The 26,504-nt window shown below is 47.9% G+C and overlaps 1 protein-coding gene across 2 annotated transcripts in view; it reads right to left on the bottom strand.

Annotated features, from left to right (window-relative positions):
- The window catches only part of PPL (periplakin), a 113,708-nt gene extending 98,874 nt beyond the window's left edge, over nucleotides 1–14,834 (bottom strand). For both annotated transcript variants that reach the window (XM_040356392.1, XM_040356393.1), the window contains exon 1: nucleotides 14,646–14,834. The gene's annotated coding sequence lies outside the window, so the exon portion shown is untranslated. The remainder of the gene's footprint in view (nucleotides 1–14,645) is intronic.
- Between the last annotated feature and the right edge of the window lie 11,670 nt (nucleotides 14,835–26,504).

The raw sequence follows: 26,504 nt of genomic DNA, 5'->3' as shown, positions 1-26,504 counted from the left end.
AGTTTCAGCAGACATGTTCGGTCGTGTGTACGGGGCCTTAAATGTACGACGGCGCAGATTCAGAGCTACGACGGCGTATCTACCGATACGCCGGCGTAAACCTCTCTGAATCTGGCTATATGGCTATAATCAGGTGCTTCAAAAAAACACCCCGCTGCTGTAATTCAGGCACCCGGCGTCCTGAAAGGGGCCGGACACATGAATAGCGGGTGGCGGCGGCGGCGATGGATAGATTCTTGCTATGCATAAATCTATTAATTAACCATATAGGGGGGTGGCATGGAGAGAGGGGGCGGCGCCCCTAATGGACAGGCTGCCACTGCTCCTGTCACCTTTTTTCTCTTGGTGTCAGGAAATCTTGTCAGAAGAAGTGACTCATGCTGATAGAGGAATGACGCAGCAGACAGAAATTACATTTAGTACACACTATAGAGGGATGCGCTTTGTTCATATTTCATGTCTGAGGTTTACAACCACTTTAAACCTTTTCAGATGTATTTATTTTCTTTTTTGCCACCCATAGCAGATTTTCACTCATTTCTTTTTGTCAGCACATGTGCGTGCCGCAGGGTCAGATTGGCCCCTGGTGCTGCCCCTCCCTTTTGAAGATTTTATTTTTTTCCGGATATTACAAGCTTACACCAGTACAGCTTCAGTTACTCACATTGACTGCATTTAAAATACATTTAATAATTATTTCAGCTTTAAATATAAAATGAAAAAATGACTAATGCACAAGAAACGCATTCAAATAAAAGCCGATTAAAACTCTAAAAATAAAAACTTGCTGGCAGGTAGGGATTTTTGGCAGAAGAGACATGCCAAGTCTGCCAAAAAAATGTCTTCTCTCACCTAGCAATTTATTTTTCTATTGAGTACATTGTAAGTCTTATTGGAATGATCCATGTGATGGGGGCGATGGGAGGCTTGTGCGCATGTACTGGAGTACTGCAACGTTTTTGCCCTGCGCCCCCGCAAATTTTCTGCGCTACCCGCGATTCACGGAGCAGTAGCTCCGTAAATTGCGTGGGCGCTCTGGCAAAATGCCCAGCGTAAGCGCGCGCAATTTAAATGATCCCGTAGGGGGCGGGAATCATTTAAATTAGGCGCGTTCCCGCGCCAATCGTAGAGCGCATGCTCCGTCGGGAAACTTTCCCGACGTGCATTGCGGCAAATGACGTCGCAATGGAAAGTGAAACGTGAATGGCGTCCAGCGCCATTCACGATTCACTTCTGCAAACTACGTAAAGTTCAAATTTTGCGACGTGGGAACGACGGGTATACGCAACATTGGCTGCCCCTGCTAATAGCCGTACGCAGGGCTCGCGTAACGTTGTGAATCGGCGTTAGTATGCAATTTGCATACTATACACTGAGCACAACGGGAACGCCACCTAGCGGCCATCGCAAGAATGCAGCCTAAGATATGCGGGCATAAGAGCCTCATGTCACGCATATCTTAGGCTGCAGTCGGCGTAACGAGGTTCCTGAATCAGGAGCATTCGTTACGCCGGCGCAAGTAAGCAATTGCGCTGCGTAACTATGGTTACGCAGGCGCAATTGCTCTCTGAATCCGGGCCACTATATATGTTTTTTTTAGCAGACACCCTAGGGAATAAAATGCAGATCATTGCAACTTTTTATCTCGCAGGGTATTTGCGCAATAATTTTTCAAACGCCTTTTTTTTTGGAAAAAAACAGTTTCATGAATTAAAAAATAACAAAACAGTAAAGTTAGCCCAATTTTTTTGTATAATGTGAAAGATGAAGTTACGCCGAGTAAATAGATACCTAACATGTCACGCTTTAAAATTGCGCACACTCATGGAATGGCGCCAAACTTCCGTGCCCAAAAATCTCCATAGGCGTCGCTTATATTTTTTTTTTTTTACAAGTTACACATTTAGGGCCAGATTCACAGAGCAAGTACGCCGGCGTATCTACTGATACACCGGCGTACTTTCAAATTTGCCGCGTCGTATCTTTAGTTTGAATCCTCAAAACAAGATACAACGGCTTCTGGCTTCGATCCGACAGGCTTCGTACGCCTTCGGATCTAAGATGCAATACTTCGGCGTGCGCTGGGTGGCGTTCACGTCGTTTTCCGCGTCGAGTATGCAAATTAGCTATTTCCGTCGATCCACGAAGGTACGCGCGCCCGTCGCATTCTCTTACGTCGCCGCTAGTCGGCTTTTCCCGGCGTATAGTTAAAGCTGCTATTTTGTGGTGATTAGATAGACTTGTCATGTTAAAGTATGGCCGTCGTTCCCGCGTCGAATTTTTAATTTTTAATTTTTTTTGGCGTAAGTCGTCCCTGAATAGGAAAGGACGTAACTCATGTCCAAGTTCAAAAAATGACGTTGGTGCGATGTAATTTCGCGCAAAGCACGGCGGGAAATTTCAAAGCGGAGCATGCGCAGTTCATTCGGCGCGGGGACGCGCTTCATTTAAATTAAACCCGCCCCCAACCCGCCCAATTTGAAATCCGCCGCCAGAAATAATAATAATAATAATAATAATAATAATAAGTAACTTACGGCGCGAACTCGCTGAGGATTCGAAAATACGCCAGGTAAGGTACGGCGGCGTAGTGTATCTCTGATACGCTGCGCCAATCTATTTGTATGTGGATCTGGCCCACAGTATTTCCTCAGCATTATCTAATTTTACAGTCTTGATGAAGGGGTGTTGCGAGCCCCCGAAACGTGTTGGATTTTTTTTTTTTGCATCATGCTTAAAAAAAAAAAACCTGTCCTGGGAAAAAAAACCTGTCCTGGGCTTACATAATCGTGGCACGCTCTGTAATGTGCACGTAGGTTATGCAAACTTGCACATTGCCCACCTTGCGCCGTCGGTTTATTACCACTTTGAAGCCCATTATTTTGAACAATTATTAGATTAAGGATACATTTGTCTATGAATGTGGGTGAGGTGGTGGGGAATCTTAGAATTTTGTGTATCTCTTGTTACAATAAATACAAAGACACTCTCAGTAATGTGTAACGCTCTCGGTGTGAGTTTTCTCACCCCCCCTCCCCCGGGTAATCCCCATACACAAGCCTGGGAGGGGTCCGCTCCGTGATATTATTCTGAAATTGTCTTTTTACGCAGGCAGGATGCTCCGCAGCACACACCTTCCCCGCCTCACACCCATGGATCAGTCACTGTTCACACACTTCAATGGAGCCTCATTTATAGCACTTCACTCTGACCCCGGGGTCACCTTCATCTGTAATCCTGGTGAAGGAATTCTCAGCCTGCCATCAAAAGTTCCCACAATAAGATCTTTCCTTTACCTGGTGATCCTGCCAGTAATATACTCCTTTCTTAGGGAGACAACCCTAACTCCAGGGCTGTCTTAATGAGAGGGCACACCTGGGCACTGGGATGCCTGAGTGGCCAAGATGGTATTATTTCTCTGCCCCCCCCATGTGACCGTGCCAGGGGCTTGAGTGGCCATGATGGAATTCTCTCTCTGCCCCCATGTGACAGTACTGGGTGCCCGAGTGGCCTAGATGGAATTCCCTCCCTGCCCCCCCCCCCCATGTGACAGTACTGGGTGCACAAGGTGGAATTCTCCATCTGACCCCCATGTGACAGTGCCGGGTGCCTGAGTGGCCAAGGTGGTATTATTTCTCTGCCCCCATGTGACAGTGCCAGGGGCCTGAGTGGCCAAGGTGGTATTATTTCTCTGCCCCCATGTGACCGTGCCAGGGGCTTGAGTGGCCATGATGGAATTCTCTCTCTGCCCCCCCCCCCCCATGTGACAGTACTGGGTGCCCAAGTGGCCAAGGTGGAATTCTCTCTCTGACCCCCATGTGACAGTGCCGGGTGCCTGAGTGGCCAAGGTGGTATTATTTCTCTGCCTCCATGCGACAGTGCCAGGGGCCTGAGTGGCCAAGATGGAATTCTCTCTATGCCCTCCATGTTACAGTGACAGGGGCCAAGATGGAATTTCTCTCCCTGCCCCCCCCATGTGACAGTACTGGGTGCCTAAGTGGCCAAGGTAGAATTCTCTCTCTGACCCCCATGTGACAGTGCCAGGGGCCCGAGTGGCCAAGATGGAATTCTCTCTATGCCCTCCATGTGACAGTGCCTGAGTGGCCAAGATGGAATTTCTCTCCCTGCCCCCCCATGTGACAGTACTGGGTGCCTAAGTGGCCGAGGTAGAATTCTCTCCCTGCCACCCCCATGTGACAGTGCCGGGTGCCAACTACCAAACCCCAGCTCCATCAGATAGGGTCACAGGTAGGGTTGCCACCTCATCCCTTTAAAAAGGAACACATCTGAATTACACAGATTCTGAGGCTAATTTAATGCAGATAAGGCACCAAGTGAGTTTAATTACCACCTTAATCAGTCACAGAACCTGTGTAATTCAGATGTGTTCCTTTTTAAAGGGATGAGGTGGCAACCCTAGTCACAGGATTCCCCATAACCAGGAGTACCAGCATAGGTGTGCGCAGCCTTTTGCATTAGGGTGTGCACCCCAAAGCTCAATCACATATGCCTGTGCATGTGTATATAGTATATACTGCCGGTGTCAGAAGAGCAGTGGCTGATGTCATTTTTTTTTACTATTTTATTTTTTACAATTACATTTTTTTTACTATATATATATATATATATATATATATATATATATATATATATATATATATATATATATATATATATATATATATATATTTCTCTTTTTTTTTTTAGGACCCCCATTATGTCAGTATGGCAGAGTTTGATATCCATGGGGCAGTGGATGGTGTCTGTAGTTTTTATTTTTACTATTTTTTTTTTACAATTACATTTTTTTATTACTATTTAAAAAAAAAATTATATTTATAATTTTTATTTTCATTTTCATTGGGTGAAATATCATTGGTCTAAACAGTGGGCATCTGCAGCATACAAGGTGATTAGGGTGTGCCCAGGCACACCTGGCACACCCTGTGCGCACGCCTATGAGTACCAGGTACATCACTTCCCTGTGAGAACAGAGGCCCAGATTCACAGCTGAGATACTCCGTCGTATCTCAGATACTCCGTCGTATCTCTCAGAGTATCTATGCGACTGATTCATAGAATAAGTTACACATAGATATCCCTAAGATCCGACAGGTGTAACTGTTTTACACTGTCGGATCTTAGGATGCAGTACCGCGGCCGCCGCTGGGGGGAGTTTGCGTCGTAAACCAGCGTCGGGTATGCAAATTAGGAGTTACGGCGATCCACGACAGATTTTCGCGTTCGCTACGCCGCCGCTAGTCTAGTTTCCCATCGCAAAGTTAGTCGTCGTTTTTGGTGCCTTAACTTTACACAGCAATCGTATTGCTGTATAAAGTATGGCCGTCGTTCCCGCGTCGAAATGTAAAAATTACCGTAGTTTGCGTAAGCCGTCCGGGAATACGGAATTACGCTACGCGCGTCGCCGTTCGATAAAATGACGTCACTGCGCGCAAAGCATGGCGGGAATTTCGAAACGGAGCATGCGCAGTAGGTCCGGCGCGGGAGCGCGCCTAATTAAAATGGCACACGCCCATTTAAATTACGCTGGCTTACGCCGGAGGCCGCCGGCGTAGTTTTCATCGCAAGTGCTTTGTGAATCAGGCACGTGCGATGAAAACTTGCGGCGGTGTAACGTATCTACGATACGTTACGCCGCCGCTAGTCTACGTGAATCTGGCCCAGAGTGAAGGAATGGCAATGTAAAGCGAGTATGCGCTGCTACATTAAGAACAAGAAAAGGTTGTGTTTGGACAATTATTATTGAATGTAAAATTTTAAAGCCCAATATCTGTCATCTACAGATAAACGATTTCATAACTTGCTGTACTAGATCACCTCTGGATTCCTATGCAGCTAAATTACAGGTTCTTCTGCCTCTCTCCGGTATCAGCTGTCTAAATGCCACGTTGAAGATTGCATAGAAATTCCCAAATAATACATCATTAACGTGTCCAGATGACAGAACACACCTTTGTTATACAACATACCACACTATGTATGATACCATCATAGAGAGAGAGAGAGAGATGGATGAACTCTCACCCACGCCCAGTTACTGAGCCCGTGATACTAAAATTAAACCCGTACACCATCACAGTATTACTAGTTTATATTTATCCTGTAAAAGTCCGGAGTATAGATATTGGGGTAGATTCAGGTAGCTATTACGGCGGCGTATCTCCAGATATGCCGCCATAATTTCAAATCTGCCCCGGCGTATCGTTACGCTGATTCTCAAAGGCAGATACGCTCCAAAAATAGGCTTCCTCCGCCGACGTAACTTGAATGCGGCGGCGTATAATTGTGTGCAATATTACGTTGGCCGCTAGGGGCGCTTCTGTTGTTTTCGGCGTAGAATATGCAAATTACCTAGATACGGCGTTTACGTTAGGCTTGTTCGACGTAAGGTTGCTCCTGCTATTAGGTGGCGCAGCCAATGTTAAGTATGGACGTCGTTCCCGCTTCAAAATTTGAATTTATGTTGTTTGCGTAAGTCGTTCGCGAATAGGGCTGGACGTAATTTACGTTCACGTCGAAACCAATATGTCGCTGCGGCGTACTCGGGAGCAATGCACACTGGGATATGTACACGGACGGCGCATGCGCCGTTCGTACAAAACGTCAATCACGTCAGGTCATCATCGATTTACATAAAACACGACCCCCCTTCCACATTTGAATTCCGCGTGCTTACGCCGGCCCCATTTACGCTACGCCGCCGCAACTTACGGAGCAAGTACTTTGTGAATACTGCACTTGCTCCTGTAAGTTGCGGCGGCGTATCGTAAATACGATACGCTGCGCCGCCGTAAGATCAAGCGCAGCTACCTGAATCTAGCCCACTGACTTATATATATATAATGTCAAAAATAGCTGAAAAAGCAACAAGGCTTGGAAAATGTGTGTCTATAAAATACAGCCGTGATTGTAAACCTGAAATATATAACAAAGTATATCCCTCTATAGTGTGTACTTGTCTCATTTAAAAGTGGAGTAAAAAATAATTTAAAATGCCTGTTGCTATGTGGTCCCCTCTAATCTTCCCCTTCCTTACTGCGGCGCCTGACGTCATTTCCCTCTGCGTCTCTGCTGGCTACTGCTCCTGGGAGATGCAGGTCATAATAAATTTCCAGGAGTCAGGGGGCAGCGCAGAGGGCTAGGATGCCATCACAACGGGGCGGGGACTTCCGACGATGACGCTCGTTGTGATGGCAACCTGTGTAGTTTCTAGAGCCGCTACTGCACATGCGCGGTGCATTCTGGGCAGGCCCGTCGCTACAAGGCAGGCAAACCAAGCAATTGCTTGGGGCCCCGAGCTGGCCTGGGGCCCCAAGCAGGGCCCTTGCCGTGCTAAGCTTCCTATATGCTAGAATAGAATAGAATATTATTTTATACTGGCTATTTAAATGAACACACCTAACATTTAGGCATGTTTGAGCATTTTTAATGCTCATAAAGCGCCTCTCCTGAACGTGACTTTGGTGTTTTTCTTTCTGCCTCCGAGCGCTCTTGCCTCTAAACACCTATAGGTGCATGGACACATAGGCTAACAAGGAGGGGCATTTAGGGGCAGAATAAAAAAGCTCAAAAATAAATAAATAAATATGGGTGAGCTGTGGTTTTACCACCCTCTGACCATCCACGTAAAAGATACCATGCATACTATTTGTAAACATGTAGCAGCTGCTGCAAAAATGATACCCCATTCACATGAATAGGGCCATGCCGGTCACAAACCAAATGCTTGGCTTGCAGTTGTAGTTGGGAATTTACATAGAAAATTCCCAGTCCGTTAAAAAAACAAAAACAAAGCAGGAATTCAGAAGTTGGCAGTTTTGCCTCCTGGATGCCTGGCAGCTGCTGCTCTACCACCCTGAAAAAGTAAGCCACCATGGAGCGCTTTTGAAAGGGGTGATAGAGAATACTGGCCCGAATTCAGATACAATTGCGTATCTATCGGCGGGCGTAACGTATCTCAGATACATTACGCCGCAACTTAGGGCGCAAGTTGGGTATTCAGAAAGAACTTGCGCCCTAAGTTACGGCGGCGTTGTGTAAATGTGTCGGCGTAAGCCCGCCTAATTCAAATGTGGATGATGTGGGCGTGTTGTATGTAAATTAAATTGTGACCCCACGTATATGACGTTTTTTACGAACGGCGAATGCGCCGTCCGTGAACGTTTCCAAGTGCGCATGCTCCAAATTACGCCGCAAACTGTCAATGCTTTCGACGTGAACGTAACTTACATACAGCCCTGTTCGCGAACGACTTACATAAACGACGTAAAATACGACGCTGTTCGTGTGTTTCCGACGTCCATACTTAACATGACTTACCTCTGCTTTATGAGGGGTAACTTTACACCGGAAAAAGCCTTACGCAAACAACGTAAAAAAATGCGCCGGGCGGACGTACGTTTCTGAATCGGCGTATCTACCCAATTTGCATATTCCTCGCGTCAATCTACGGAAGTGCCACCTAGCAGCCAGCATAAATATGCAGCCTAAGATACGACGGTGTAAGAGACTTACGCCGGTCGGATCTTAGGGAAATCTATGCGTAACTGATTCTAAGAATCAGTCGCATAGATACGACCCCGCACACTCAGAGTTACGACGGCGTATGCGGAGATACGCCGTCGTAACTCGTCTCTGAATCCGGGCCACTGTGTTTATGAAAGGGTATTCAGAAAAGTAAATGTGCATTTCAAAAATGAACATGATTGGATAAAATTCTACTGATGTAAAGACAGTCATGGGGCTCTGTCAGAGAGGTGCCCGGGGGGGGGGTAAAAACAGAAGGCCGAGCTGCGGTTTTACCATCACTCACTCGAATGTAATGATACAGTTAGACCATGCTGTGTACACATGCCGCGGCTGCACCTGTGTGAAGTTGGCACCCCATGTTTGTAAGATCTGAATAAAAATATACCATTCGTTTGTGCCGCGTTTGTGCTGGTTGGTGCTATTTGTGGGCTCTAGGGGCAGCTGCTTTGGGCCCCACAACAATGATTGGGATCAGGGCAGCTGCCCCTTTTGCCCCGTATTAAAGACGGCCCTGAGGAGTGGGCGTTCCTAGGCAGGATGCAGACCGCCCCTAGGTAACGCCCACATGTGTGAGCCTGTAAGATTGAAAGAGTTGAAATTCAACAAATGAAAGGCCAGGGACAGTCACTTCTGTACATAGAGTTTTTTTCTGGATGGCATGGGGACGTCACATTGTTTTTCCGGTGCTATGCTCTTCGATTCCTCGTTGGGGATATCCTTTCACATCCCTTAATGTCTCACAACAGGAAAGGAAAGCCGAGCCAGACAACAATAAAACCGGACAGAGGACACTTCCCAATCCATCCAAATCTGAAAAAGCAACGTCACTTTTTAGAACGGGGAATGCCGTGGCTGCCCCATCCATCCCATCACACCGGGGGAGATTTACTAAGACTGGAGCACACAGAATCTGGTGCAGCTGTGCAAACCAACCAATCAGCTTCCAGGTTTTATTGTCAAAGCTATATTGGACAAGCTGAAGTTAGAAGCTGATTGGCTATTATGCAGAGCTGCACCAGAGCCTGTGTGCGGCAGTTTTAGTAAATCTCCCCCTGTGCGTTGCTCTCCACTCGATGAGGCTGGATATAGACGGCACAATTTTTGATCCGATCTCTAGAAGGTTAATCAGATTCCCACAATCATCATTTAGGTTTATGTATAAAAACAAAAACAAGAACAGTCATCTGATCAACTGCCAAATATGAAATAAAACCGATTTCCCTACATGACAGGAAATCCTCTTTGGCAGTCCATTGTTAATGTGAAATGTTACCAGTGTTTTCCATCCGCACAAACTAGATATTAAATAGCAATTCTTCGGATTTTCAGCATCCAACCATCTCTTTGATTTGGTCAATCCATGGGATTTCTGGGACAGGTCCACCTAGTGCCCAGGGCCGTTAATGAATGCCATATATTGGGTTTACTGCCCTGTGTCCATTCTTTGCCCCCTTGCTCTGCTGTGCCCAGGGCAGCTGTCCCTCCTGCCCACCCCTTGTCCTGGTCTTGATCTTTGGCCACCCTGCAGCTACCTATAAGCAAAGGGAGCTCTCTAATTAGGCAATGAAGGCGTTGCGCTTTCAGGGGCCTCGCGGCCACCTAATTTGCCTGATGCATGTGATAGAATGGGAGGGAATGTCCCTGGTCAGTGTCCCTAGGCTGGCAAGGTAAACGGGCCAAGCTGGTAAAGGATCACCGTCTTATGTATACATTGCTGCCTGCTGCAGACGAATTTTAGAGGTGGAGGCGGAGCTGCCGGCCGCTGCTGAACCCGGCAGGAGGTAGGGGCAGACTGGGCCGGGCGGGCGCAGGGAGGTCTCTGATGCCTCGTAAAAATGGCGTTTTTTTTACATTTTTATTGCTTGAATTATTTTTCCCCATTATGGGCGTGAGTGGGGCCTCATGTCTAAGTTTTGCCTAAGGCCTCACAAAGCCTAGAGCCACCTATGCCTGCAAGCATCATTTAAAGTGGAGTTCCACCCAAAAATGGCACTTCCGCTTTTTGGAACCCTCCCCACCTCCAGTGTCACATTTGGAACCTTTCAGGGGGAGGGGGGGGGGGTGCAGATACCTGTATAATACAAGTCCCATGAGACATTGCAAGACCCTAACAATCACAGGCATGACTCCTAGAGGCATGATGGAATATGTAGTTTCACCACAGCTGGAGGGCCTATTTCGCCTACCCCTGGTCTGGGGCAAGGGTGCGGAACTACAAGTCCCATCATGCCTCTGCCCTTGGGGATGTGTAGTTTCGCAACAGCTAAGCATCCATGGTCTAGGGCCATCTCCAAGAGCAGTAGTACACAGTCTATAGAGGGGGCGCACACCTGTAGGAGAAAAACACATGGAGGGTGAAGATTGACTACCCCTGCCCACATTTTGGTGGAGGGATGGACTCCAAGCTTGGTGCGAGTTCTAAATAAATCAAATGGTCGCAATATTGTGGCAGCTCTTTACTACCTGGTGCCCAATAGGGTTCATTGGAAGTTCAGCTTAACAAATTCCAACATGTTTCAGTGCTCCTTCATCAGGGCTTAGTCTTTATATAGAATAGGAATCAGATTGAATGGGTAATCCTTGATTTTAATTCTTCAGAAGATTAGAAGCTCACTCAGGTAAGAGTTTACATGTGTCCCCTCCTCTCTTCATACAACATTGCTGCTCCTGTGTACCCCTTTTATAGACTCTGTGCTACTGCCCGTAAACCTGGTCATAGACTATACAGGGATTTGGGTGGTGGAGGTTGGACTCCAATTTTGGTGGGAATTCCGAATAAATCACATTATTGCAATATTGTATCAGCTCTGTACTTCCTAGTGGAGAAACAACATTGGCCATGGGAGAATCACCCTTGCAAACTCCAACATGTTTCAGTGCAGCTTCATCAGGGCTTAGATTTGTTGTGGAAGAGAAATCTGGACTTTAATTCTTCATATTGTTGGAAGCTTGCCAAGTTAAAGGCTTCAATCTAATTCCTGATAAAGGGGGAGTTGTACATCCAAACAATGCACTACTCCAAAATGCAACTTTTGATTGACTCATTTATTGCAACCAATAAAAATGTAAATCTAGACCAATCCTTAAATCCTTTTGGCTTACTCATCTGTTCACCCCATACAAATAGATACTTCAGGAATGGTGCCACTGCCCTTAATTTTTAGCCTCTGTACCATCCAGGACTTATATAATCAAGAAAGCATCAGACTTATGGAAAGATTGGGGGAGAATTGCAGAAACTCCCATCATGGGCTTATCAGGGGATCAGAGAATGGAAAGAATTTCCAACCAATCAAATCACTTCTCACCCAAGTAAGCCTGGCTTTGCATGCCCCATAGTCATTGGATTGCCAAGCTAAAAATAAGCAGGTTTGGAGACTGTCATCAAATGTTTGTTGGGCTGAATGGTAAAAGCAATGTATGATGGATGGGAGGGGTGACAGGTGCAAAGGGGGGGGGGGGGGTTGTAAACACAACTCACTTAGCTTGAGTACTCCAGGAATACACAGACCTGGAGGGGGAGTCACATTCCAGCAAGTTCAACCATGGCTGCCATTCCACTGATGTGTACAGCAGAGCTTACACCCATTAAAATAAAATGACAACTATGCAGTTCACTATGCAACCATGACACTTGTACAATTCACCGAGAACATCAGACCCAACCATTAGAAATATGGAGTAACAACCTCAGCTCATTATAAAAGAAGAAGAAATATTCTGAACCAATGCATAGATCAGAAACTCCTACAGTGTGTGTGTTTGGGTCAGCAAATGGGACCTCCACTGTACCTTTGCAGGACGCCCAATGGATATCTGTATGCTTTGGATCCACTGGATCTCTGCGCCCTAAGAAGGCACTCGATTTCTGGTCGCTAGTAGCAAGGATCTTTGAAGTTATCTGTTGGATCTTTGTCCATGATGTAAAAATCCAAATGTATCTCAGCCAATACCCAAGAAACATCAGGTCAGAAAAGAACAAGCCATCCTGTAATACTAAGATTACTATGATCTTTACTGGGGCTGGTGTCTGAAATTACTAGTTAGTCCAGAAGCTACAATCCGAGTTTGACTTTGCAACAAAATAAAAATGTATTGTCTATGCAGAGCACAGGAAGGGAGAGATGCATATATAATGTACCAGGGGGTCCAGGGGAGAATCACAACATGCCCCCCAGGATTTATATCACAACATGCCCCCCAGTGCACCAGGTTCCTCCACCGAGGACCCTGGGTCTGTCAAGAGTCTTCCATTGAGTGTCTAGGGTCGTCTGCTGAGTGTCCTGGGTCATCTACTGAGTACCCTAGGGTCACTGAGTGTCTTAGGTCTTCTACTGAGTGTCCAGGGTCTACTGAGTGCCCCAGGGTCCTCTGCTAAGTGTCCCCAATCTTCTACCGAATACCCCTAGGGTCCCTGAGTCTCTTAGGTCTTCTACTGAGTGCCCCATGGTCCTATGCTAAGTGTCCCCAGGGTCACTGAGTGTCTTTGGTCTTCTACCCAGTCTCCTACTGAGTACCCCTAGGGTCCCTGAGTGTCTTAGGTCTTCTACTAATTGTCCAGGGTCCTCTGCTAAGTGTCCCCAGGGTCACTGAGTGTCTTTGGTCTTCTACTGGGTGCCCCAGGGTCCTCTGATAAGTGTCCCCAGGGTCACTGAGTGTCTTTGGTCTTCTACCTAGTGCCCCAGTCTTCTACTGAGTACCCCTAGGGTCCCTGAGTGTCTTAGGTCTTCTACTGAGTGTCCAGGGTCCTCTGCTAAGTGTCCCCAGGGTCACTGAGTGTCTTTGGTCTTCTACTGAGTGCCCCAGGGTCCTCTGATAAGTGTCCCCAGGGTCACGGAGTGTCTTTGGTCTTCTACCTAGTGCCCCAGTCTTCTACGGAGTACCCCTAGGGTCCCTGAGTGTCTTAGGTCTTCTACTGAGTGCCCCCAGGGTCACGGAGTGTCTTTGGTCTTCTACCTAGTGCCCCAGTCTTCTACGGAGTACCCCTAGGGTCCCTGAGTGTCTTAGGTCTTCTACTGAGTGCCCCCAGGGTCACGGAGTGTCTTTGGTCTTCTACCTAGTGCCCCAGTCTTCTACGGAGTACCCCTAGGGTCCCTGAGTGTCTTAGGTCTTCTACTGAGTGTCCAGGGTCCTCTGCCAAGTGTCCCCAGGGTCCCTGAGTGTCTTTGGTCTTCTACTGAGTGTCCCAGGGTCCTCTGATAAGTGTCCCTGGGGTCACTGAGTGTCTTTGGTCTTCTACCTAGTGCCCCAGTCTTCTGAGTACCCCTAGGGTCCCTGAGTGTCTTAGGTCTTCTTCTGAGTCTCCAGGGTCTTCTACTTAAAGCCCCAGGGTCCTCTGCTAAGTGTCCCCATGTGTCACTGAGTGTCTTTGGTCTTCTACTTAGTGCCCCAGGGGGTCTTAAGTGTCCACAGTATTCTACTAAGTGTCTTAGGTCTTCCACTGGAGTTTCCCAAGGTCCTCTACTGAGGGTCCTAGGGTCACAGAGAGTCTTAGGTCATCTACTGAGTGCACTTGGTCTCCTTCAGGACATATAGATTATAAATTCAATGCCTTTTACTGTTTCAGAACTTTCAGTTAAAAAGCACATATTAACATTAACACCCAAAGTGGTCATCCTGGTACCCTGCCAGCCCCTCAATGTTTTATTCTGTGTGCCCAAAGGTGCCCCTGGTCTATTCGGACCGCAGAAAAGCCCCTGCAGTGTAAGGCTGACTATATACACTTATGTATGGGGCACTGCAATGACTTCTATATACAGAGCACACACATTGCACAGGAAACCATATAATGTACACTACACTGTACTGTGTGTGTATATATATATATATATATATATATATATATATATATATATATATAATAAAAGCACTCAGTATAAATGACACCAATCACAGTTTACACACTGTAGTACAAAGGGAGCACTATACACAATGCAGAGCTGTCCGTGTATACACACAGTGCAAATGACCTATATACACATCATTACAGAAGATCGCTGCGCTGACAATGACTATAGAGCAGTACATGGCAGTGCCCAGCAGTATATACAGGGGATGGGTATAGATGGCACACATGCAGTCCGATGGGTACTTACACTTTGGGCTGCACCGCGTTCGGGCTGTATTTGGCAGTGGTCCGTTTCTTGAACAGGGAGCTCATTGTTCTCCTGGCTTCCTCAGGGTGTCAGTGTCAGATGCGGGGACCCCGGGGATGAGATCCTTCTACACTCTCCGGACTAAGCTGTGAGTTTGGGAGGTGTAGGGACTCTGCGAGCCTGAGGATCCTGCTCTGCAGGTAGGAGGGGGTGTGTTCAGGGGGAGGAGCGACAGGTGAGACGGACTACACCTGAGAGGAGGAGTGACAGGTGAGTCTGCCAATACCTGGGAGGAGGAGTGACAGGTGAGACAGACTACACGTGAGAGGAGGAGTGACAGGTGAGACTGCCAATACCTGGGAGGGAGATTGACAGGTGAGGCTGCCAATACCTGGGAGGAGGAGGGACAGTAGTGACAGGTGAGACAGACTACACTTGAGAGCATGAGTGACAGGTGAGACTGCCAATACCTGGGAGGGGGCGTGACAGGTGAGCCTGCCAATACTTGGGAGGAGGAGTGACAGGTGAGACTGCCAATACCTGGGAGGAGGAGTGACAGGTGAGACTGCCAATACCTGGGAGGAGTGACAGGTGAGACTGCCAATACCTGGGAGGAGTGACAGGTGAGACTGCCAATACCTGGGAGGAGGAGTGACAGGTGAGACTGCCAATACCTGGGAGGGGGATTGACAGGTGAGGCTGCCAATACCTGGGAGGAGTGACAGGTGAGACTGCCAATACCTGGGAGGAGTGACAGGTGAGACTGCCAATACCTGGGAGGAGGAGGGACAGTAGTGACAGGTGAGACAGACTACACTTGAGAGCATGAGTGACAGGTGAGACTGCCAATACCTGGGAGGGGGCGTGACAGGTGAGCCTGCCAATACTTGGGAGGAGGAGTGACAGGTGAGACTGCCAATACCTAGGAGGGGGTGTGACAGGTGAGCCTGCCAATACTTGGGAGGAGGAGTGACAGGTGAGACTGCCAATACCTGGGAGGAGTGACAGGTGAGACTGCCAATACCTGAGAGGAGTGACTGGTGAGACTGCCAATACCTGAGAGGGGGCGTGACAGGTGAGCCTGCCAATACTTGGGAGGAGGAGTGACAGGTGAGACTGCCAATACCTGGGAGGAGTGACATGTGAGACTGCCAATACCTGGGAGGAGTGACAGGTGAGACTGCCAATACCTGAGAGGGGGCGTGACAGGTGAGACTGCCAATACCTGAGAGGGGGCGTGACAGGTGAGACAGACTACACCTGAGAGGAGGAGTGACAGGTGAGACTGCCAATACCTGGGAGGGGGATTGACAGGTGAGGCTGCCAATACATGGGAGGAGTGACAGGTGAGACTGCCAATACCTGGGAGGAGGAGGGACAGTAGTGACAGGTGAGACAGACTACACTTGAGAGCATGAGTGACAGGTGAGACTGCCAATACCTGGGAGGGGGCGTGACAGGTGAGCCTGCCAATACTTGGGAGGAGGAGTGACAGTTGAGACTGCCAATACCTGGGAGGAGTGACAGGTGAGACTGCCAATACCTGGGAGGAGTGACAGGTGAGACTGCCAATACCTGGGAGGAGTGACAGGTGAGACTGCCAATACCTGAGAGGGGGCGTGACAGGTGAGACAGACCTGGGAGGAGGAGTGACAGGTGAGACTGCCAATAACCTGAGAGGGGGCGTGACAGGTGATACAGACCTGGGAGGAGGAGTGACACTGACAGGTGAGACAGACCTGGGAGGAGGAGTGACACTGACAGGTGAGACAGACCACACCTGGGAGGGGGAGTGACAGGTGAGACTGCCAATACCTAAAAGGAGGCATGACAGTAAAACAAGCAATATCACAGAGGGTGAGTGACAGGTGGGACAGCCAATACTATGCAGGAGGAGTGATGAGACAGACCTGGGAGGAGTGACAGGTGAGACAGACCTGGGAGGAGTGACAGGTGAGACAGACCTGAAATAAGGAGTGACAGCCAATACTTAGTAGTGATAGATATGACTGCCAGTGATTGGGTGGACTGGCAGACAAGACCACCAACACCTGGGAGGAGAAGTGACAGTTGACTAGCAGTGACAAAGGGGGGGGGGGGGGGGTTCCACCTATATGAGGAGTGACAGTTGTATGACAGGTAGTAAACTCTTCCAGTGACATGTATGTATGGACCTGCAGAAACCTATCCCACCCTTTATCTTCTCAGGGTATCACTACCTGAAGCTGTCCAGGTGTTGTAGCCCTGCAAGTGTCAGCCAGCCCCGCCTGTATCTGCACAGATCCCTCTGATACAATAGATCTGTCTTTATGTACACAGTGTGCACTTTACAATGGTAAATAGTTACATAATCGATAAGGTTGAATAATGTTCAAACGAAAACAAATAAAAGGCTCCACCCACCGCCACAGTAATTGCAACAATGTCATATTACAGAGTTTGCAGCAGCTGGAGTGAGACTCTGTGGGAGCAAAGTGGATGGGGAGGTGTGGCCAATCCAGAGATATAAGCCAGCAGCTGATTCAGCCTACTAAAATAACATTATTGAGAGGCGTGTTCCTTTAAATATATTGGCGTGGTCGTGATCACACTGGCTGCTTGATATGCGATCCGTTCTCCGAGCGGAGATATATATTTGTTTTGGAATGTTGCAATTTGTTACAAAATTATTTTTATTGTGCAATTATTTAATATGAACAAGCCACATGCAAATGTTTAGCTTTTTATTAAAAAATCCGCATCATCCTGTATTGAATTATATAGGGACTGTACTGTCAGCACTCATGTTGTAAAGCGCTGTGCAAACTGTTGGCGCTATATAAATCCTGTATAATAATAATAATAATAATAATAATAATAATAATCATACCATCCCTATGCGTCCATAGGAATGGGCAGGAAGGGGTTAATCCCTTGAGTCTGGGTTATGTTTGGAGTGTCTCCTCTCTCCTCCCCCCCCTGTGCACGGGGAGGCGGGGCTAACACTGACAGCTCCAGGCAGGGAGAGGGGAGGGGTGCATTCCACGCACACAGGAGGGGCCACTTCTGACAGCCTAAAATGCAGCAGAACATCACTCAGCGTGACTCATCTGCAAGGCTTGGCACAGGTGGTCTGAGCTGCAATCACCATCAATCCTGTCTCCAAAAGGGGCTTCAACAAAATGGCACCTACTTAAAAAAAACGAAATAAAGGGGACCTCCACCTTTTTTAAAAAGATGCAGAAGTTCTTTAGATAAATTAGCACCTGTGCCAGAATAGGTATATAGGGCCCGGATTTAGATAGGAGATACGACGGCGTATGTCCGGATACGCCGTCGTATCTCTGAGTTGCGACGTCGTATCTATGCGCCCGATTCAGAGAATCAGTTACGCATAGATTTCCCTAAGATCCGACTGGCGTAAGTGTCTTACACCGTCGTATCTTAGGCTGCATATTTACGCTGGCCGCTAGGTGGCGCTTCCGACGTTTTGCTAATTAGGTAAATACGCTGATTCACAAATGTACGTACGCCCGGCGCTATTTTGTTACGTCGTTTACATTAGGCTTTTTCGGCGTAAGGTTGCTCCTGCTCTCATGAGGTGTACGCAATGTTAAGTATGGACGTCGTTCCCGCGTCAAATTTTTGAAATTCTTACGTCGTTTGCGTAAGTCGTTCGCGAATAGGGCTGTACGTAAGTTACGTTCACGTCTAAAGCAATGACGATTTGCGGCGGAATTTCGAGCATGCGGACTGGGATTTTTTTTTATGAACGTGCCCCAGATTTTTTTACGAACGCGCTTCTGCAGAGGCAATGCGCCTCTGCAGAGGCGCATTGCCGGCGGTATAGCCGAGGTTTCCCATTGCTTTCCATGGGAAGGAGCGGTGGAGGATCGGTAAACACACCGCTCCTCTCACTGCTCCAAAGAGTCAGCCAAAAAAAACTTGTTTTTTCAGCTCTTTAGCGCCATCCTTTGGGCAACTTCTGCTAATGTTGTGCTATGGTTAGCATTGATTCTGAGCATGTGTGTTTTTTACTTTTGATTTTGTTTTCGACGGACTTGTACATACGATCGGATAATCCGTCAGCTCACATTTTTTGTCGGAAAATTTGAAAGCATGCTATCCATCATTTGTTGTTGGAAAATCCAATCGTGTGTACGAGGCATTTGACTGGGATGCCATTAAAGTTCATGTGCGTGTGAAGACAGGCGTCCCAATACTTTTGGTGATATAATGTATATATCCTAAAATTATATCACTTAAAAAATAATAACAATAATAAATATTAGAGGTCGACCGATATATCGGCCGATATTTGGCCGTTTTGGAGAAATCGGCATCGGCCGATTTTTATCCAAATTAGGCCGATATTTAACATGGCCGCTAGCGGTGCCACAGCTCACATCATCAGGAAAGGCTGCGGCTTCGGCCTAGCTCGGGAGCCGCGGCCATCTTGGTACACCTAGCACGGCGGCCCTCCTATCTGTTTACACCCACAGAGGAGAAGGGGCCCGCGCTCGTGGGACACACACTGCTCTCTGGTGTCTGTACTACAGGGGGCAGGGGGGGTCTGTACTGAGGAGGGGGGGTGTCTATACTGGAGGGAGAGGGGGTCTGTACTGAGGGGGGTGACACCATTTTTTTTGCACCAGTGCCACCTGCCAGTGTCAATTCCAGTGCCACCATCCAGTGCCAATTAGTGCCACCTTCCATCCAGTGCCACCTGCCAGTGCCATCCAGTGCCGCCTAACAGTGCCACCTAAAGCCATCAGTGCCACCTGCCAATGCCAACCAGTGCCATCTGCCAGTGATAACTATTGCCAATTAGTGCCACCTGCCAGTCAGTGCCAGCCAGTGCCACTTGCCAGTGTCACCTGTTAGTGCCACGTACCAATCAGTGCCATCCAGTGCCATCTGCCAATCAGTGCCATCTGCCAGTGTCAATTAGTTCCACCTGCCAGTGCCAATAAGTGCCACCTGCCAATCAGTGCCATCTGCTAGTACCATCTTTCAGTGCCATCCACTGCACCCTGCCAGTGCCAATAAGTGCCACCTGCCAATCAGTGCCTTCTGCTAGTACCATTTTCCATTGCCAATTAGTGGCATCCAGTGCCACCAAAAAAAAAAAAAAATCTGCCTAAAATAACGGCCGCAAAAATCGGCATCATATATCGGCCGCCCTGATTTCTAAATCTCAGCATCGGCCATAGAAAAACCCATATCGGTCGACCTCTAATAAATATGTACAAATATGGCAAAGAACTGAACAGTCCCAGAATGAGCTGAAAGTGATAAAACATGACACAGTCATGTTTTATCAAAACATAAAATAAAGAAACAAATGTTGCAAAGCTTCTTTCTCCCTCCTGTGTGATGGTGACCAAATATCCACCCAAAACAAACAGCATGTGCTCCCCTCCCCCACCCACATGGATCGGCACTCACATAGAGATATTTCCACACTTCCACAAATATGACAATTGCACTTGAGATCCCAGAAAGATGAAAGGCGTCTCTTCAATCACTGAGCTGTCTTCTGATGTTTGCATGTAATCTCTCCAGCAGCGAACATACAAAGGAAGAGGCCACACATGGTGTGATATTGTAGGATTAAAAACCTTATTAACACAACACACAAGGCTATTATACTCATATTTAAATTGTAGAACAAAGCATCGAAAATATCTTGTGGACGGGGGGGAATGGAGGAGCCGGCAACGAGAGGTATCACAGACGCGTCCTGAATCCCTTCTCCTTGCATGTATTGCGGATGCAGAGGCTCTCACGGGCCCCCTAGCGGAACGGGCCCTCGGTCCATGCCCGAGTGCCCGATGGGTCAGTCCGCCCCTGTCCCCAGAGGACCCCAGCAGTGACTCACACAGCAGGCCGCACTGTGAGAAGAGACAGGTCTGGGGGGGGGGGGGGCTTGGAGCTGGGAGGGTCGGGCAGGCTGGGGTTCCTTCAACACAGAGGTGGTGGGAGGTAAAGACCAGTGTGGGCAGGGCAGGACTTGGACTGAGACAGGTCCCAGATGATTGGCGAGAGGGAGGGGGGAACTTCCTTCTGGTGCCCCGGGAGGAAGTGGGAGCTGGAACCCTCTAAAAAGAGTGTTTCTGCTCCCCCCAAAAAAGCGTAAGTTCCACTTTTGGGTGGAACTCTGCTTTAATTCATTCTCTGCAGGCAAAAATCCTTCAGTGTGCCGCTCCCCCCACGTCCCCCCTTATACTTACCTGAGCCCATCCCAGTCCAGTGCTGTGGACAAGACCGGAGACTCTCTCGGCTTTCTCCCTCCTCATAGGCTCAGATACAGCAGCAGAAACCATTGGCTCCTGCTGCTGTCAAAAGCACCAGTGAGGGACTCTAGAAGATGAGGATCGGGGCTACTCTGTGCAAAACCATTGCACAGAGCAGATAGTGAGTGAGTGAGTGAGTGAGAGACTTGTAAAGCGCAACACATGTGAACTGAATCGCCTCTGGGCGCTGTATCCATTTCATGGGTAAGGAACCCCTTGACCTCAGAAGAGATGGGTTTTAATCTTTCTCCTGAAGGCCAAGTGGTCCGACTCCAGATACTGCAAGTATAAACATGTTTGTTATTTAAAAAAAATAAAAATAAACATTTACAATCACTTACACTCATATCTATTTTGTTTTATAAATAAACATGACAAAGGATTCCCAGAGCACTGCTGGTTAGCTAACTCAATATCAGTAAACGGCTACTTGCTTTGCCCTCTGTCCAACTGAAAAAATCTGGTATTTTCTGATATGGAAGATACTGTGATCCCTCCTTGGAGTTCAGAGACCAATGGTCTTCTAGTGGGGTCATGTGGAATATTTATCAGACCAAAATGGAAGCAATAAGAGAAGTTTATGGTTTGGGTTTGCATACACCTTAAGGAAATGCTCATGCATGCCTTTGCCTTCGTGGACCTTGATCTGGTGGGGTAGAAGACGATTTTTGTTTTTCTGCCCATAGGTTGTATTTCTGAAGAAACAAATGTCCATCAAATGCTTGTAATATTTCAGCGTACAAGCCTATTGCTAAGAGGGAGAGAGGTTCATTTGGGGGAGTACTACATTGTTCTGCCAAGGCGAAAAACCCAGCCCTTCTCCGACACCAAATAATTCACATTCCTCTCTCAGAGTCAACACAGCCCTGCACCAAGAGGAGGGTTCTGTGCAGGTAGTGCAGGGCTCAGTGCAGGGCTCAGTGCAGGGCTCAGGGCAGGGTGAGTCACTCTTTCATTTCATAACTAAACCTTCGGATGACAGACATGCTGAGGATTGTGGCCAGATAGCAGTCATGCCTCACAACACCACTATATACATAACAATACAGCCTCTCCCTCCCAGAAAAACACTCTCTGTTACCTCCCAACATAATTACGAAGGAAATATTTCTAAACCCTGATCTGCTATGAGGCATTGCTATAATATGCTCCTTTTTATTGGTCTAAAAATCTGGGAACCCCCTTTGCTAGCCTTTGCCCCACTGCAGGTACCTGTGATTTCTCCCGCAGTACTTTTTTGCTACCACTAGATGTCCTTAGTCTGATGGCCAGCATTATTCAACCCACTTCCTTGACTCGCCTCCTGGGAAGAAGAGACCCTGTTAAAGCGGGGGTTCACCCCAAAAATGTTTTTCTAAGGCCTAGTACACACGAGAGGATTTATCCGCGGATACGGTCCACCGGACCGTTTCCGCGGATAAATCCTCTCGGGGATTTTCGAGGATTTGGATCCGATGGAGTGTACTCACCATCGGATCGAAATCCGCGCCGAAATCCCATCGCGATGACGTGTCGCGCTGTCGCCGCGATGATGACGCGGCGACGTGCGCGACGCTGTCATATAAGGAATTCCACGCATGCGTCGAATCATTACGACGCATGCGGGGGATTCATTCGGACGGATTGATCCGGTGAGTCTGTACAGACCAGCGGATCAATCCGTTGGGATGGATTCAAGCGGATAGATTTTAAAGCATGTCTTAAAATTTTTATCCGCTGGAATCCTTACCAGGGGATAAAAATCCGCGGAAACAGATCCGCTGGATTGTACACACCAGGAGATCTATCCGCGGATCAATTCCAGCAGATGGATCCTCTCGTGTGTACGGGGCCTTAGATTACATCCAGCATACTAACGACATGTAAAGTATGCTGGTATTTTTTTTTTCTCCGTACCTACCGTGTAATTGTTATTTTCACCCAGGCTTCCGGGTTCTGATTACTGCGGGAACTGGGCGTTCCTATTGAAAGCTTAGCTGACTGACGTCTGGTGAAAATCTTCCCATGTCGCATAAAGCGCGTCACCAGTTTTCCGTAAATAGCCGACCTGCGAGTCGGCTCTATATGGCGCCTGCGCAGTCAGCTCTACACGGCGGGCGCAGGCGCCGTATAGCGCCGACTCGCATGTCAGCTATTTACGGAAAAAAAAAATATTAATTAATTAATTAATTTTGTTATAAAATGTTGCAAACGGGTAATTTTTCTCCTTCATTGATGTACGCTGATGGGGCTGCACTGGTGGGCACCAATGATGCGGCACTGATAGGCAGCACTGGTGGGCACTGATAGGCGGCACTGATGGGTGGTACTGATGGGTGGCACTGAAGGGCATTGATAGGTGGCACTGGTGGGCACTGAGAAGTGGCACTGATAGGTGGCAGTGATGGGCACTGATAGGTGGTAGTGATGGGCACTGATGGGTGGCAGTAATGGGCACTGATAAGTTACTCTGATAGGCAGCACTGCTAGGTGGCACTGATGAGGCCCTGATTGGCACCACTGGTGGGCATTGATAGGTGGCACTTGTGTTCATTGATAGGTGGCACTCATGGGCATTGATAGGTGGCACTGGTGGGCACTTGCAAGTGGCACTGGCAGAGATACTTGTGGGCACATATGAGGCAGAATTCCTTCTTCCTCTTCGGGTCCAATGTCCCTTGCACATAAGCCGGTGATCGACTTTTTTTTTCTCCTCAGCGCAAAAAAAAAAAACGATTACCGTCTTTTGTTTACATCACGTGATCAGCTGTCATTGGCTCACAGCTGATCACATGGATCTGTGATCACCCGAGTCTCAGTGACTCGGGTGATCACAGCGCACGCCCTGCAGGGGCGTGGGGAGCGCACGAAGGGGAAGATGTCTATTGACGTCCTCCCGGCATTTGGGGTCCGCGCTGTAGCCGTCATTCGGCTATAGCGTGGGCGCCAAGTGGTTAATAATGTATTAATGATTATAGAGCTGCAATCATTTGTGTCAATGATATCTACCTGAAGTTCAGCTTTAACAAGTGGCAGTGACATCGCCCATACACATCTATCTTGTCAGATTTCTTTTAAAGCTTCTTCATAGGAATGCAGAGCTGCTCTACATCAGGGATAGTTTCATGTACCTGCCAGCTAATGAGTGATTAATTTGTGGAACAAATTACAAAGTTACTTCACTGGCCGAGGAACTAACTGCAATTATATAATCTGTATTAGTAAATCCCTTACCTTGCCAGGAAATGTGGACCAGGATCTTTATAGGAAGATGCTTTAAATGAGATATTCTAAAATATATTATAAAGTTCTAAATTATATTGTACAATTAAAATGTACTCCAAGCAAAATGTATAGATGATTACAGAGCTGCATTCATTTGTGTCTTTTTTTTATTTATGTGTCTAGAGCTCAGCTTTAATACTGGGATATAGAGGCCGCCCCTTTAATACTGGGATATAGAGGCCGCCCCTTTAATACTGGGATATAGAGGCCGGCCCTTTAATACTGGGATATAGAGGCCGCCCCTTTAATACTGGGATATAGAGGCCGGCCCTTTAATACTGGGATATAGAGGCCGCCCCTTTAATACTGGGATATAGAGGCCGCCCCTTTAATACTGGGATATAGAGGCCGCCCCTTTAATACTGGGATATAGAGGCCGGCCCCTTTCTCCTGGCACCGCTCTATCACCATAGATTCATGTATTGCATGGATCTATCTATGGTCGTCGCTGACACCCCCTATTTAGGTGCCCGGCCCCTTTTCGGGCGCCGGGCACCTGGATTACAGCGGCGGGGGTGTTTTTTGGATGCACCTGATAAGAGAGTCTCAGCCAATCAGGTGCTCGGGTCTGTTACCTGTCACCTGATTGGCTGAAACGTCAGGCACTGTGATTGGACTCCTGATAGAGAAGACAGAAGAAGACATCAAGGACGTGCAGGACACCGCCGCTGACCCACTGCGAGACAGGTAAGTGCCGGGCGATGCACACTGGCAGCATTTGATGGGGCACAGTAGCGCTAAGTGATTGGCACATTGGCAGCATTTGATGGGGGGGCACAGTAGCAGTAAATGATGGGCACACTGGCAGCATTTAATGGGGCACAGTAGTGGCAATTGATGGGCACACTGGCAGCAATTGATGGGTACAGTAGCTGCGTTCGATGGCACAGTGGTGGCAATTTATGGGTACAGTGGCTGCATTTGATGGCACAGTGGCTGCGTTTGATTGGCACAGTGGCTGCGTTTGTGTACAGTGGCTGCATTTGATGGCGCAGTGACTGCATTTGATGGGCACAGTGGCTGCGTTTGGCACAGTGGCTGCACTTGATGGGCACAGAGGCTGCGTTTGATGGCACAATGGCTGTGTTTGATGGGCACAATGGCTGCGTTTGATGGCACAATGGCAGCAATTGATGGGCACAGTAGCTGCATTTTAAGGGCACAGTGGCTGCAATTGATGGGGGTTTTTTTCAGTCTGTTTGCACCCCCCCTAAAAAAAATTAGAGCACCAGCCGCCACTGGGGAACATTATAATTTGGAGGAGAGCTGGTCGTGTGACTTTAAAGGGTCATGTGACCAGGCTCTCCTCCCAGCTTTAATTTTTTTTTATTTTGTTTTAACTGCAATCTGTGGCCCATTGGTGAAGGGAAACAGTAGGGACTGGCCAGGGAAATACATCCCAACCAGTAAATTTTTCCCCATTCAGGGAGTCATTCAGGGAGTGCCAGCCAAAACCATGGAGGGGCCACTTCACAAATAACTGGGTGCGGCGAGTGATTTTTTTAGCGTGTGTAGGCACCTGAAGATCCAGATACAACTGATAGTGGAAGCCCAAGGACATTGTACAAAAGTGGAAACTCTTCATTCCTGACGGTTGTAGAATTCCGTGTTGTTCTAGAAGGAGGGACACTGCGAGCACTGCGACTTCTGAACATGTGTGATAGAACAATCCGTACAACCAAATACATGCTTTCAGGTAGTCACATAGATAGATAGATAGATAGATAGATAGATAGTTACAGTGGAACCTCGGAATACGAGCAAAATCCCTTCCAGGGGAATGCTTGTAATCCAAAGCACTCGCATATCAAAGCGAGTTTCCCCATAGAAGTCAATGGAAATTAAGATAATTTGTTCCTCATTGACTTCTATGGCATGCAATACAGCATGTGGCCAGGGGGGGGGGGGGGCGCCGGAAAGCCTTCGGAAGTACTTGGGGACAGCTCGGCTGATCTCCGAAACCAGGCCCGGACTGGCCATAGGGCATACCGGGCATATGCAGGATGGGCCGCAGGTCACGTCTGTAATGTAGGGGGGGTCTGTATGGGCTGTAATGTAGAGGGGGTCTGTAATGTAGAGGGGGTCTGTAATGTAGGGGGGTCTGTAATGTAGGGGGGTCTGCACTGTAGGGAGGTCTGTACTATAGGGAGGGGGTCTGCACTGTAGGGAGGGGGTCTGTACTATAGGGAGGTCTGTGTAACATGCAGGGGGTCCAGAAATGTTAGGGGGGTGTCTGTGTAACAAACTGTAGGGGGCTGTGTAATGTAAAGGGGTCCAGAGATGCAGGGTGCTGTGTAATGTAAAAGGGTCTAGAGGTGCA

This window comes from Rana temporaria, chromosome 6 (assembly GCF_905171775.1).
Source record: "Rana temporaria chromosome 6, aRanTem1.1, whole genome shotgun sequence".
In the NCBI taxonomy this organism is placed as follows: Eukaryota; Metazoa; Chordata; class Amphibia; order Anura; family Ranidae; genus Rana; species Rana temporaria.
Note: the sequence above shows the minus strand (reverse complement) of the source record. Positions and strands in the feature narration are given on the sequence as shown.